The 16,808-nt window shown below is 35.3% G+C and overlaps 1 long non-coding RNA gene across 1 annotated transcript; it reads right to left on the reverse strand.

Annotated features, from left to right (window-relative positions):
- Positions 1-370: 370 nt before the first annotated feature.
- LOC135076977 (uncharacterized) lies at positions 371-2,070 on the reverse strand. Its single transcript, XR_010258361.1, has 3 exons — positions 1,904-2,070; positions 868-1,099; positions 371-696 (listed from the first exon to the last, which is right to left on the reverse strand). It is a non-coding gene; the product is annotated as an uncharacterized LOC135076977 (long non-coding RNA).
- Positions 2,071-16,808: the final 14,738 nt, after the last annotated feature.

Raw genomic sequence — 16,808 nt, forward strand, 5'->3', positions numbered from 1 at the left:
TCGTAACGCGCTTCAAGCGTAAGATATTTTTATTTTTTACATTTTAATATATTGTCCCTTAGGTGTCCTGTAGTATTTCGGGGGTTCGTGCGTGTGATTGCAGTTGGCTTCTCTAACTTCCCCGTCTACCGACAGCTTCACTCGGGCCTTGCACCCTGACATGATCTTCGAGCAATAGTAATTCAGAGTTTTTCTGTCTTTATGAAATGTAAACCCGTCCATCATCAGCAAATGGTTGCCTCTGGCTGTCGGTATCATCGTGTAGTTTCGGCCTGAAAGTTTATAATTGTCAACGTAACATCTTATGTAACATTAAATATAAGATTATTTAATGAAGATGGATAAAAATATGGATATGAAGACATCAGTATAATTTACTTTTAAAATTTATTAACGACACGTGACTTAACAGAGCTGTAATTCACATTTGACGTCTCGCGACATTTGAGATATTGTTTTTTTACATTTTAATATATTGTCCGGTGGGTGTCCTGTAGTATTTTGGGGGTTCGTGCGTGTGATTGCAGTTCGCTTCTCTAACTTCCCCGTCTGCCGACAGCTTCAGCCGAGCCTTACACCCCGACAGGACCTTCGAGCAATGGTAATTCAGACTTTTCCTGTCTTTGTGAAATGTGAACCCGTTCATCATCAGCAAATGGTTGCCTTTGGCTGTCGGTATCATCGTGTAGTTTCTGCCTGAAAGTTTATTTGTCAACATAAAATCTTATGAAACATTAAATATAAGATTATTTATTGAAGATGGATAAAAATATGGATATGAAGACATCAGTACTTTTCATATTTATTGATTACACTTAACAGAGCTGTAATTTGACGTCTCGCGACATTTGAGATATTGTTTTTTACATTTTAATATATTGTCCGGTAGGAGTTATATAGTATTTTGGGGGTTCGTGCGTGTGACTGCAGTTCGCTTCGATGATTTCCCCATCTACCGACAGCTTCAGCCGAGCCTTGCACCCTGACAGGATCTTCGAGCAATGGTAATTCAGACTTTTCCTGTCTTTGTGAAATGTGAACCCGTTCATCATCAGCAAATGGTTGCCTTTGCGTGTCGGTATCATCGTGTAGTTTCGGCCTGAAAGTTTATTTGTAAACATAACATCTTATGTAACATTAAATATAAGATTATTATTGCTATATAATTAGCTTGTAATACTTTCCCTACGACATCAAACTTATAAATAGTGATAGCAGAAGAAAGAAAAATGTTGTTCCTGCAGCTATGGTCAAAACTACTTTTGCTAAACGTCAATACGGTAGACTGTCATCCTCTATTTATAATGTCCTTAACAATGAATTAAATATTTATCCGTTGACTATCCATGAGTGTAAAAACAGAATCACAGAGTGGCTTAAGACCAAAAACTATGACGATATCGAAAACCTAGTCAAACCTTACACATAGTATTCACACACACACACACACACACACACGCGCACGCACGCACACACATACACTGACACGCGGTACAATAGAGATTTTAATAAGTTCTACTTAAATATTGTTAACACAAGAGCGGTGTTTCCTAACACAAGCAACTGTATGCTTAAAAGGAAACTCCAAACCCTGTATGTTATTTAATGTACTTTTGTAATGAAATAAAATATTTTGTATTTGTATTTGTAAACTTTTTTCGTTAACTGTACTTAGTGCAAAAGCCGAAAAAATAAATATTTTAAATCGGGGGCGTCCACCACGGGTGCGTCGAACACTGGGGGACTCTGCCACGGACCCCCAAGTGTGCCCAAGTGAAGATGGATAAAAATATGGATATGAAGACATCAGTATTTACTTGTAAAATTTATTAACGACACGTAACTTAACAGAGCTGTAATTCACATTTGACGTCTCGCGACATTTGAGATATTGTTCTTTTACATTTTAATATATTGTCCGGTGGGTGTCCTGTAGTATTTCGGGGGTTCGTGCGTGTGATTGCAGTTTGCTTCTCTAACTTCCCCGTCTACCGACAGCTTCAGTCGAGCCTTGCACCCTGACAGGATCTTCGAGCAATAGTAATTCAGAGTTTTGCTGTCTTTGCGGAATGTGTATTGTGTACCCGTTCATCATCAGCAAATGGTTGCCTTTGGCTGTCGGTATCATCGTGTAGTTTCGGCCTGAAAGGTTAAAATAAGAATTATTGGTATGAAACTCATTATAATAATTATTAATTTGGTTGCAAGAAGTGGTTGAGAAAAATCATCAGCTTGTTTATATCGTCAGTTAAGAAATCATCCATATGAATCCTATCAAGCAATATTGGTAAACAATCTACGCCAATCCATGTTTTTAATTGACTCGCTTATATTTGGAAATTGGTAAATTTCAGCGAAATAAAATGGAATTTTTGACTGGCAAAGCTAGCATGAAATGCACGATATTTATAGTAACATTATACCTACCAAGTTGTGTCTAGAATGACATTTTTGGATTAGGTTCTTATGAAATAAAAAAATGCTATAGAATTTAAATGATAAATACTTTTATGGTATTGTATTTTATTGAAATAATTGAGTAAATACTTTAATACATCTATCATAAGTACATACACCATATATTCGTGTTTAAAATACATTAAATAAATACAGCCGTGAAGTTCCAGCTTCAGAGCCTTATCTTTGTGAGACTACACTTGGCATTATTTGTATTATCTTTGGTATACAATGAAACATGTGATCAAAATAAAATAAATAAACAGTAAACATTTTAATGAGTGCACATGATCAGATGTCGCACGATATAGTACAAATTTGCCTCCTGTCACATAAAAAAAAAACATGCCTAGCTATCGTTAACAAAGTATGAATAATTGAAATACGGGAAACTCTAACATAAAATACATAATTAAACATTAAAAAATGAAATTATTCACCGAATCACAGCTTTCCATCATTAACAGTTCACACGTTACAGTATAGTATACAGACATGTAATTTTTTTTTTTAACATTATAAGTCTTGAAATTGCACGATTATTACATTGCACAGTTGCACTATCATATCAACGTATTTACATGAAGGTCCTGTACCTACTTATTAGTCGTAGAGGAACAAGCCTGTAAAATATTTCACTATAATTACAATATTGTTTGTAAAATTCACACTAATTACAAAATGAGGTTACAATAGATATTTCTTGTCATACATAGAGGTACATGCTATTATGTAAAGAATTTTGTTATTTATTAATTTCTTAACGATGAAAGCTTCAACCACACCAACGCGTGCAGATCGCCATCGCCGCCGCGGTGCGATCAAAGGCCAATGACAGGTCGCGCGACCCATGACAGTTCACGCGACCTGTCATTGGCCTATGATCACGCCGGCGATGGTGATCTGCACTCGTTAGTGTGGTTGAAGCATAAGACTTTTTATACTTACAAGATTTAACACTACGGCGAGACATTTCGTTTTTTATTAAAGAGTAAAAGAAAATGTACAATAAATTGATTGTCAGTTCATTCAAATACTGTCAAAATGTGCCAAACTTTTGGCCGCAACAAATACAATGAGCTCACAGCAGCCAAATGATGTGGAAACGTCAGTTTGATGAGCTCACTTAATGCCGCACCCACGATGGATAAATACTGAAGGCGAGATTCACGCCCATGAAAGTAAGAAAGAGACCGAAACGGAATACCGCGACTGTTACTCGACTTTAGGCAACTTATAACACAGGCTTATAATCAGCAGTTCGCGAGCGAGACAGAGACCTAAGTCAGTAACGATCGCAGAATCTCCCGTCTCTTTCAAGGCGCGAGCCGTTGCCTTTAATGCTTCAAACTAGTACAACAGCTACACTAAGAGCTACGAACGCTAAGATTCTATTACAAACGTGGTCATAAGTAAAGTCAAAGTCCTTCACCATGAGCCGATCTATCAGTAGAAGTATGACGCGTCCTCGTGGACCGAATCTCCAAGTTGCAGAGGATGGAGATGCTGCTGCATATATTTGATCCTTATTTGTGGAGGATCATGTATATGGTTACGCTGGGCTCGTATCACCTTCCCGTCCGAAGCCAGTTTGAGTCTAGCCTTGCATCCTCTGGTCCTATAAGTGCAGTAATAGTTGGAGCTCCGGTTATCCTTGGCGAACCTGAAGCCGTTCATCAGGAGCAACGGATGTCCCCTCATTGATGGTATCATAGTATACCCTGAGGGATACAGGTTTGTTATTATCGGGATTCACTTTTATTTAGGCACTACAGTATAAGGCATTCCATTTTAAACGTAGATGAAATTACTTACAAGAAAGGTTTAAATGGTTAAAATAAAAATACATTAATATCAGGTAATTATTTTATTGACACTTATTAGAAAGCCTAAAAAATATTCATATCATCCAAATCGACACCTGCTCGGAAGAAAGCAATTCCATCATAGCTTCTTTTATTTATTTATTCATTCAAGACGCAAAACTTTAATGGTCGCTCTTATTATCATAGTGCACAATGTACACAATGAACCACTTACTCGTCTATTTTAAACCTCCCCCGAAACGAAACCCTTGCGAAACGAAACAAAAGCTTGCTCGAAAATTAACAGTTACGGCTCTTATGTTACAATCTTTCATGTCTTTGGAACAATGTCTACAATTTATACTTAGAACTAACAAATCTTACACTTTGATGTAATCTCCTCTAGGTGATATAATATACTTTGGTGGATCATGCGTGTGCGCAAAGTCCCCGTGCACGATAACCCCCTTTTCGTCCATTTTGAACCTCGCCTGGCACTTTCTCAATCTACTCGAACAATAATAATTACGGCTTTTACTGTCCTTAGAAAATGTGTATTCGTTCAGCATTATTAAGTGGCTTCCTTTCTTCGTGGGGATCATTTTATAGGTATTACCTGAAATGTATTGTTTTAATTAAATAATCATATTAATAGCATGTGATATTTCTTTGAGGCTCAGAATATTATTAATAAACAATGCAATGTAATAAATAATTTTTTTAAAGGTCAAAAATATATCACGGTGTATCAAATTCTTTATTACCAAATTGTATTCTCTAATAACTAATAAAACATAATTGTCAATTAACAAAAAGTTATCCTATTTTTAAGCGTTAAAGAAATGTAGGAAATGTCTGTCAATTGTATCGCGTACAACAAAAATGAATAGGTTGATGTGCTACGGGACTATTCCCACCTCTCGTTCTCACCGCTGCAACTAGGGATTGCAATCCGGTATCATTTTCAATCCGGCCGGATTTCACCGGATTGACGCTAATCCGGCCGGATCCGGACGGATCCGGCCGGATTGCAAAGTAACTTGGTCTAGTATTTAGTGATTTTTAGTTTTGATAATAGTACATAAAAAGAAAAAGGAAATACGTATTTATGCAAAATAAAGTCACTTTTATTTATATTTTTCAGTATTGTAATTTTTGGTAAGTGCGTACTATTTGTACTAATAAAATTATGAAAATTCTAAATAATAAAGTTAGTAATCAGTCTGACTCTCACTTATTGATGTATGTAAGTATCTGAAAGTACTTAAGTAATAATACTATTAAACTCTTATTAATAATCTAGGTACACAGACTTAAATCAACAAAACAGTCTTTTAAATGTGTACCTATAAATTCAACTTCAGTTCTTTTTAAGAAACAATCTGACTCCTAAGAAACAATAAAACAAGAAGCATTTATTTTTTGCAAAGGAAAATACAATGTAGTGTCGCGGCACGTCTAGCGATCTGGCAAATGCGCGCGCGCTCGAGTTTCCCAGTTCACGTTCGCGTATTTTTTGCTTTACCGGATCCGCCACCGGATCCGGCGCAGACTCGCCGGATCCGGTAGGTCCAAAAACACACCGGATCCGCCGGACCGGATTGCAATCCCTAGCTGCAACTCCTGTGTAGCCAGGATTTAAAGCTTGACCGCCATAAAAACCCAACTAATGAAGGTCAAGTTTGTCCCGGGGGAAAGTTAAACTGTCATTGGACCCGCAACGAAATTAATCAGAAGGACCTAGGAGGAGTTCGAAGTTAAGGTTCGACTTCCCTCTATTGCAAAGCGGATGACAGTGTCATACAAAGGTTTCAACCTTTGTCTGTCGTCGACTGTATCCCATAAAGACACAACCTTACATCCTGATGTACTCCCCTGTTTCAGTTACTAAATAATTAGGGGGGCTGTGTATATGTTGAATATCCCCAAAGATGATTTTCCCCGATGCGTCCAGCTTGAACTTAGCGCGACAGCCTTTATGTTTGCTCGAACAATAATAATTGTTGTACTGACTGTGTTTAGAATACGTGTAGTTGTTTACCATCATCACGTGGTTCCCTTTTCTTGTAGGGATTATTCTGTAGGTTTCCTCGTCTGCAATTCGCATTTGAACATTTTTTAATTCTCAGAAAGTAATCTCTCCACAATATTTGTATTTGATAAATCAAGTACAGAATACATTAAATGCAACATTCAATGCAATAACATTAATATTATCTTGTAAAATCAGGTTACATAATAAGCATGTTCTAAATAAAACATTAGAAACTACGAATAAATTTAATTCTAAATTACAAGTATAAGTATAATTACAAATAATTGTATTGCGATTAATATTCATTAGATAACAATTTGAATATTTCTTATGATCTTCGTTATCGTTAGTACCATAAAGTTCAATACGCAAAAATAATATTAGGTATAAAATATGATATTGTTAAAGCTAATAATTCATGTAGAGACACCTACAGGTGAATTTATTTATTATTAAGCTACAAGTATGAAAGCTAAAATTAGGTGAGTAGTAGTATTTCTAAAAAATATATATTTACCTATTTACATTTTAATTCATAAGAAAAACACTGGGAAAACATTAATAGCACAAAGCTCGTCAGTTAGATTTTTTGACGAACTCTCCCGTAGGCGTCACCACATATTTAGGGGGGTTGTGTGTATGAGGCATGTCCCCGTGGACGATATGCCCCGAATCGTTGAACTTGAACTTCGCCCTACATCCTTTTGACTTGCTCGAACAATAATAATTGCGGGGACTTTTACTATCCTTCGAATATGTGTAACTATTCAACATTATTATGTGGTTCCCTTTCCTTGTTGGGAGCACGTTGTACTCCATTTTTGCTGTAAATAAAGTTTTACATACAATTCAAAATATATTCTTCTTTATGGTCACTTATTTCTTCTTTTCTTCACTTCAATTTGATAAATTAAATGATATAAAAATCTTAACTATTTGATCTTAGTTCAGCTGTAGAGACCATCAAACACTATTCATTTACCTTTTAAGAAACACAAAATTACCTTACCATACCGTTTAGGCATTACCTTCTGAGGAAATGGATATCAATAAAACTTTCAAATACTAAAAAAACAATATTTAATAAAGAATCACAAATTCATTAGGTACACGTAGTTGTTGATATAAAATACATTACAGAAGAGCAAAATTAGTACTAGGACATTCCATCACTATGACTAGATAGATACCTACCTACATTAATAGCTTATTGCTATAACAATCATTTTAAATCGTCACTTTCACTACTTGAAATTCTGGAAGCAATCACTTTCTGGAATTTCTTCATGATGGATCCAGTCCTTGACTTACGGTGAGTTGCGCTATCTTACTTTAACTTTGACAATCGTCAAAAATCTTTCAAACTTCATACTAAAAGCACCGGTTATTGTTGTTATTACGGTTAAAATAAGGTGGTGAAACTCAGCCTTAAAGAAAGAAAGACCTCCGTGTTATCACGAGCGCACCATATAATGCTTCTGCTTCGGCTTAGTATTTGCCTGTTTTAATTATCTGGATGATTACAGTAGGAGGACCACGACTAAGCCACCGTCTACTATTTGGTATGCTTATTGTACACAAATTCTAAGTATTTTTTAAATAAAAACTTCAACAATCAAAAGTCTTCTCTACACACTGAATCCATAGATCTTCGTAGAACATAAATTAATTAAAACTAGAGAAAATATTGCTTCATTTGACTAGATAATTGCATGTTTTCCTAAAAAGTACATTAAATATTCTAAACAGTGTGCTATTCCTTAAAATAAAGAGTATAAAATAAATGCCCGTTAAGTCATTGCGTTAAAACTATGCCTATACCCTCACTATGTCTCCCGACGCAGTCTTGACTAGATGTGGTTTGGCATGATTGTGTTTAATATCAGCTCGGATGATCCTCCCCCGCTCATCCAGTTTTGCCTTTGCCCTGCATCCGTAGTTTTTCTTTGAGCAGTAGTAGTTTGTAGACCGACAGTGCTTGCTGAACGTATACCCACCAATGACTATGAGCTTTGACGTCCCTTTAGACCTCTCTACGCGGTGGTAAGTTAACCTCCATGGATCTAAAACATTCGTCATGGTGAAACTCTGCATAGGATTATTTACCATCATACTTAATTTTTCATAACTTAATCAAGGGAAGCAAAAGAGACAAAAATATTGTTAAACAACTGAACTTTTATTTTTAGAGACCAATTCAGAAGCTGGTCTAATGATAACAATGTACCACATACCGCTATCGATGGATTTTTGCAGATTCTGAACATACGAGAGCCAGGAGTTTTACCTAAAGATGCTAGAACACTTCTGTATTATGCCTATTTGTATAGTAAATCTTGCTGCAATGGAGAATATTGGCATAATAGCCTGACAAGCAAAGATAATCATAGATCATCAATGATTGACAGGATGCATTGAAAGACCGAATAATTTTAATGTTTCTTTATTACCAGAAAAAGAACAAAATCTATCAACAATTTTACCAAAGAATTTTTGCTGTCGCAATCCTGATTCATAGTTTTTACAATAGATAATTTAATCATATTTGAGTAAGTACGCTGTCTTGGTAAACAACAATTTGTATTGTTACAGGCTGCCTTTAATAAAAAGGACCCCTTTTTCTCTAAACTAATAGAATGTACTGAATATTTAAAAAAATAATGAGATAGACTTACATCACCACAATCTTATTGCGTACGGCAATTTTTTTACGCTCAATTTTCGCTTTCTTTTTGCTGGTCATTTAAATTATCTACTACAATGTTATCATCTTGCAAGGGACAGACGTGATCAGACGTCTCTTCGATTGAGATCTGTTGAGACTTGAGGCGGAGGCGATATATTGGCACTATTATTGTCGTTTAATTGCTCCCTAACCAGACCAGCAAGCGTTTGTTTCATAACCCGGGGTTTACTCGTCCTTGTTACAGAATCAATCTTCTTTTGCAATCTTGGTTTTGCGTTCTTAATTATCATTTTAAAAAACTTATTGGCGTCAATTTCTGTAAAGTCATTATCTGATTTTCTTACAACATCTAGAAAACAGTTTCTTATTACAGAATAAAATTTCAATGGAATCTTCTTTTCGCCAGTCAAAATTCTCGTGGACCCGGTCCAATTGCAATGCGTTAATATTTCCCTGGTAAAAAAATAGTCTACAAGTTTATAGCATGAATCAAGTCCTTTACATTTTCCCGATTGTCCGCAAACAAATGTTAAGTCAGTGACCACTTTATTATAAAAATGTTCGTCCTTTAATTTGGATTCTAGGTTGTCCAAATCTTCTTTACAGTTGAGTGGTATAATAGGCAATTTATTTAAAGGCGGTTCTGGGCGCGTAGTCTTCAAAGGTTTTCCCATGAAAAAATCAACGGATGATTGTAAAACAGCTATCTGAGATATAATCTTTTCTTGATTATGCAAGAGTTGTGTAAAAATTTGATCTTCTGTTACATTTACATACGCTCCTGAATTCGGTTCAGCATTTGTATTAGAACGAGAAAAGTTATTTGTCGTCTGTGTATTTTGACATGCATTCGGTATTATTGCTTGCTCTTCGTCTGCTCTTAACATTGGATCATTATTTTCTTCCCGGCGACAACTGTCGTGCGATGAAACTTGGCTTGAAGGTTCTGTATTTTGAAATAACATTTTGTTATGTAATTAATTCAGTGAGCTGTTCATTATTATGTCAAAACCCATTATAATGTATAACATACTAATCTATTTACTTTAATAAATGAGTAAATTTAAGGTGTGTCTAAGAAAAAAGCGTTTTTTTAATGAAAAAATCATGTTTCATCCAGTTAATAAAACAAGAAACTTAAATTTTTAGAAGAAGTCGTATATTGTACCGCTTCGTTACTTAGTGCCCCAATAATAAATACTGTATTTGGTTGATCAAAACAAAACCTATGAGCAGTTCCGGATTAACCTTTAAACAATTAAAGCAACTGAATCACGTCTTGGGTAGCACCAATAAAATTGCAGGCACATAAAGATATTTTTGGTGAATTGAATTCCCAGGAAGTAGTCCTAATCCGGCATTGCCTTTTTTTAAAAGATTTATTAGTAATTTGTTTTAGCACAAATTATTAATACTCCCTTTAGCCCCTCGTGGTAAGCTAAATATTTTTGTTATGAGTGGGTTCACCACAATACTCAAGCCTCCGCTCGATCGGGATTCGAACCCTCGTTCCTCGGATCTCGAGTTAGCCATTCCAAACCTTCACTGTTCGGCTATTGTGGCTTCTTTTGACTATAACTTGAAATACTGTCCAGACTGAGATTGCATATACATCGGAGGAGGGTGCGTATGCGCATAGTTCGCGCTGACGATTTGGCCGTTCTCGTCCAACCGCACTCTAGCTTTGCAGTTACCCGACTGCTTCTTGGAGCAATAGTAGTTGTTGGTCAACTTCATTTGTGAGTAGGTATACCCCTTCATAACCAGTAGATGCTTCCCTCGAGGTGTGGGTATGAAGCTGTAATTATCATCTGAAAAGGGAATTTAATACTAAACTGCTAAAGATCAAAATTGAGTGTATTCTGCAAAATTATGCTATATTACCTTTTAAATAATCCATGAATGAAACCTAAATATCTTTGCATCCCAGTTTTAAACTTTTTCCAATACACCAGGGTTATAGGAATATTGTATTTTTATTTTAAATATTAAATCAAACAATGTAACATCATAAATCATAATTAAAAATCAACTGTGAAATATTTTGCGTTGTTTATAAGTAAAATAATGGATCACATTGAAAAGAATCACTATGGAAAACGGATAACCTGAAAACAATTTTAAAGAAATGTGACATCGCTGACATTATTAACCATTACCATCATTATATTCACTTAATACAAATTTAACTACAAATTAAGGCATCAAATATACCTATTTGAGCATCGCTGAAAACAATGTGAAAAGATAATGCAGTAAACCAAAAAAGTAACCTATAATAATAGTTAAAAATCGGCAAACAAATAATTTATAAGCAACTTAGTATCTAATAATATCGTTTATGAAAAAAATCTCTGAAATAAGAGCACAGGACACAACACAAAAACAATAAAAAAGTTTACAAAATTAGTGAACTGACAACATATTTGTTCCTTTAAAAGAAACTTAATCACTCTCTAGTGGTTAAATGTGATAAAGTAAGTGCAAATTGTATTTTAAATTAGAATTTATCAACGTTTTAAAGAAATTCTAAACAAAAATTGAAGTAAACAACAAAGATGCTGTCAGTTTGGAACATAAAAAATCACTTACCAGGGCACCAACTTACTGCTACTCACTATCACTTTAATAAAACACATCACTGATTCATCACCAGATTCACCACAACTATAAAACTATGATTTTTATCACCAAAATTTAAAAAATGTTCACTGCACATTTTGAGGTTATATCACATCAACAATAAATTTAATCACTCAACAAGTGTTTATGAATTTATTTCACATCACATATAAATAATATCCGTTTAATAAGTAGTTTTCACGCATTTTAGCATGAATTTTGGTATTTGTTTACAACATAATATTTAGATTACTGACTTTGACATTAACTGTCTGTTTACAACTAAAACTAAAACGTCAAAGGGCATCCCGTTATTTGTAACAGGTAACAAATTTAAGTATCTTCGTAAATGTTCGTTACTTTTTTATCCACAACGAGGACTTTCGAGGAATTCCCAATTTCCCACCAGATGGAAACTGATGAATGGTGACATCACCATTCAGGCTGAAGGTGGAAGGGAGCTTCACCCTTAACCATAGAGGAACTGGCAATGTTATCTAGAACCGCAGGAACATCATTCAAAAACTTCTCCATTCTGGTTGTCTAAACTAGCTCTTGCTCTTCTAGGCAACTACCTACCTATCTACGGATGAAAGAATTAAGCGTCACGATCACGATGTCCTTTGCGACAACTTGGCATAATGCTGAATGAATGCCCTTTCAGTTACTCATTTTTATGTAGCTTAGTTTCATTATTGGTATTGTTGTTATTCCTTGAGCCGCGGCTGACGGAGCAGCAAGTTTCTAAAGTTGATTATACCGGAAAGAGCAGCAGTGTAAGACGTCCACGCACAAGGTAGACCGACGACCTCACAAAGGTACTAATCAGCAGGATGGCGCTAAAATCTGGATGCAGGTCGCTACCAACCAGCCATTATAGAAATCATTAGGGAAGGCCTCTGTTCACCATCACCAGTGGACGTCCTATGGCTGAAATAATAATAATGATGAATCATTGAATTATGACTGTATTCTGTGATACTACCCCCTAGAAAAACCCGGGAAGTGTTCGTGAACCCAAGCCCCTGCGTGGGAAGTGAAACTTTGATTGAACTTTGTTCATTCCGGAAGTACCGGTACCGTACCGGTGCTGAGCGAGCTGGCTCAGCTGGCTGAAGGGGAACCTGGATCGGCTCAAAGGTTAGTGGGACCAACTATTTCTCTCTTGCGGACGAAAACTATTTGGGAACGGTGATCTTCAAGTATCTGAGTAAGATCCCGCCTGGTGTGGACCACGTCACGTCCAGCTTGAAATACGTCTGCAATCGGGTAGGATGGATTCGGTAGCTGCGCCGCTCGGTTTGGTTTTATACTAGGTATTTTCTAGTTATTGTATTTAGAAAAAATCTGAACTGTAATTTTTATTGTGATTATTTTTATAAGCCTGACCAGGAACATAAAAACCCTCGCCATGTTGCGGAAAACTAATGGTACTAATTTCTTTTAATGGCAACAGTAACTGAAAACTTCATTGTCATGTCACCCTGCATGTCAGTCTATTGCTGTCAAAGTGTAAACAAACTTTATTTTAAATGTGCGCAATTGATTTTGTGAATTAAATTGCTAAAATCTTTTTATAGTCGTGAAAGAAAAGTGGCTTACAATGTGTTAAAGTGTTTGTCGAAGAGAAATACTAAGGGTTCGGACAATATTTTCATTGATTAATGTTTCCGACAAAGGTTGTCAAATTGACTGACATGTTTATCGCATAGTACAGTCCACTATGAAAATTAGCTGTGGTTTGTTTCAACTACCTATTTTAAAAATTTTTGTCACTTTCTAAGTGTTGAATTTTATGGAATTGGGAAATAAGTACCGAGTTTAAAGCGTTCTTGAGCAAACATTGCAGTTGAATATACAAGTTCTTAATTTGATTATTGATGAATAATAAAATAAATCCTACTAGCTCGATTGATGGTTTCATTTAATTTATTTAAACCAGGTTACCTATAATAATATTTTCTCGTTAATTTATGAAAATATCAAATTAGCCCGTAATCCTGAATCCTGATACATAAAGTTAGCCTATTAATTAACACAGGTACGACTGTACTCAGTGTTGCACTATCAAATGCAATTGAAGCGCCTCTATGCCAGGGTTTTTATGTTGCTGGTCAGGCTATATAATTTTAATAAATTTGATTCCATCAGATCAGTGTGAAGTTACCTTAATATGACTGTGGCGTGTCATTCGTATTTTTTGACATCTGTCAAAATTTATGAATGACGCCAATTGACGCTTCTTGACGCTGAAATTCTAACCTAAAATATTGTTTATTTTTTTGCAATTTTATAAGAACAAATGTTATAAAATCAGTTTTCATACCACTAATATTTCTAAAAAAATGTGTGTGTGTTGTGCCAGGTGTTTAATATTGAGTGTAGTTGTTATGTGCATAAGTGTGACTTGTAATCACCTTATTTTTAGTTTTTACAAATCTAGTGAGTTTACCTAGTGGAAAGTGTTAATTCTGTTAATTTTACATCCAAATTTAGTGTAGGCTTAGTGCTTTGCCTAGTGTGTATTTTAAAATCTGTTAGTTGGAGTGGAGGTCATAGTTTGCAAGATTAAAAGGTATTATTTGTAAACATTGCTTTGTATTATTTTCCTGTCTATTAAAATATGTTTAAATAGTTTATGTTACTACTTATTTCCTCAAAGCTGTTTATCAGACGTTATCGTAATTAAATTTGGAATAAAATTTTTAATCCAAAGGTATAACCGATTTCGCGCTATTAAAGTTGCTATGGCGTTCTTTTCACATGATTATGGATATTGTGAGATACAATATTTGCAGAAAAAACTTTTAGTTAGCACTAAGTGTTTCTAGTATTACTAAAACTTATTCACTAAAACTCAGTATTTCTAGCTGTTGATATATCATTGCTTTGCTTTTGGAATATCAAGACAGCAAAATATTGGCACACTATAGTGTTAGGGATGATATCTATTTTTTTATTCTAATTTGTAATTTAAATTTAGGACCAGGCTTTGAAAAAATATGGCCTGTTTTATTGATCATCTGAACCAATGAGGTACTGGATAGGCTTTTAGATTGATAGATTTTTATTTAATAGAAAGTGTGAGCATTGTAATACATTATATTTAATAATTAATTAAGCATAAGATTGTTTGCAAAACATTTATAATGGATAAATTGATTTGCTCATTTTCTCAGTGGATAGATGCAGATGGATTCTGCGGAGAAGTGTGCTTGCTTTGAACAAGTCTAAAATATCAAAGTTGATAATATAATAATAATGTATTCACATGCGCAAGGAATATAAATACTTATGAAGTTTTATAATGTAACCTTTAAGAAATCATAATTAATTTTGTCTTCATTGTTCTAGGTAAGTCCTCTCTATCAGGCCGTAGAAGATAATTATATCAACTGGTAAGTGTTTTGACTTATTGTTCTGTAAAATATTTGCCACTACTTTTGCACTAAACATTCACTACAGTTCAAAGAAATTGTGTTTACTTTGTTTTTTAACCAATATTTTGTTCAATGATGTTGCAATTTCTAATTTTTCTGATACTTTACTCACTGATCTGATTTGTTATAATAGTGCACTTCATGCTGAAATTAAACTTAAACAATCTGAACTAATTTTGTGAACTAAAGACATTACATGAATAAAAATATAATTATTCTTTACACCAAAATGTATTTTTATTAACCCTGTCCTCTGTCCTGGTAAAAAATGGTTTCATATAAAATTGGTAAATGGTAAGTAAGGTAAGGGAGGTAAGGCACACAACTTGAGATAAAAACGAAAAAAGTGAAGCTTGCCTTCATTGTTATTAGAAACAACTTGTATTGTTAATATTTTATTTTACATGTTATATTAAAGAAATATTTTTCTATGTTGCCTTTCTTATTTCATTTGCCACGTCTAGTATGTAGTTACTCTATGTAGATTTTTATACCATTAAAAGTTATTAGCAAATCCAAGGCTTTTTCATTGGCTCTTTTCAAACTTATACATTTCTTTACAGCCAGATATGTCCGAAGTGCTCGCGGTGCAAACTTGCTCATGTTCGCTGGGTTTGTATACCGACGCCAATGCAAACCCTCAAAGGAAGGTTACAAGACTTGGTACTGCGTGATGTATGCCAAAAGCCAATGCGATTCAGTCCTCATCACAGACTCCAACGAACATATCGTACAGATCAAAGGACGGCACAACCATATAAAGCCACTTATCACGGAGACTCCGCAGGGGATCATACATAGCCATCCCAAGAAGGCGAAAGCGGAGAAACAAAAGGCGGTAGAAAAACCGAAAGTAGAAATGCCGCCTCCGATAGAAGTACCCGTGACGCGTTTCAGCGATAGTATTGATATAGAAATTTTACCGTAATTTTTACAAGAACCTTTGTTTGAACTGCCTTCTGCATCAGCCTATGTATTTTTTTAACTGTACAATGATCGGTTTTGTTTTTTGACATAAGCATAGGTAACATGAGTAGTTCTCAATCATTTTAACGCGTCTTCTTAGTAGGTATGTATTGGGACTAGGGTTCGTTCGTTTCAGCCGAAAGACGTCCACTGCTGGACAAAGGCCTCCCCCAAGGATTTCCACAAAGACCGGACCTGCGCCGCTCGCATCCAGGCACCTCCCGCGACCCTCACCAGATCGTCGGTCCACCTAGTGGGAGGCCTGCCCACGCTACGTCTTCCGGGTTGCCAGGTCCAAAAATACGAAATCCGGACTTAGTGCTTAAAATAAAAGCCGGACATACCTTTTTAAGCATGTCACTTGCAATTAGTATCTTCGTATCGGTAGCCAAACATCACATGCCCATGTGTGCTCGATATTATTCTGTGGCTCGACTTTTGACTGGCTAAAGCCGGGCACCTGGTAACCCTAATTGGGATAATAGATGAAAATTTTACAGCATTGCTAATTGGGGCATTATAGTACGTGTTTCTCAAGCTTCAAAAATTACAATGGTGGTCACCACACTTGACCACACCATTGTGATTTACAGTATTGACATCTTACAATTTACAATACATGCTCGTTTATAAATAAAGACCATGTAGTATTAAAAGGAGTAATATAATCATACCTCTAACTAAAGGTTAGGTCAAACCCACACGTCGCCATTTTAAATCGTAATAAATATTTTTGGAGAGGGCGACACTTGCATCAGACATTCATGAGACCACGTAGAGACTTACGCCCGTATTCA

The sequence above is a fragment of the Ostrinia nubilalis genome, chromosome 12, assembly GCF_963855985.1.
Source record: "Ostrinia nubilalis chromosome 12, ilOstNubi1.1, whole genome shotgun sequence".
Lineage (NCBI taxonomy): Eukaryota > Metazoa > Arthropoda > Insecta > Lepidoptera > Crambidae > Ostrinia > Ostrinia nubilalis.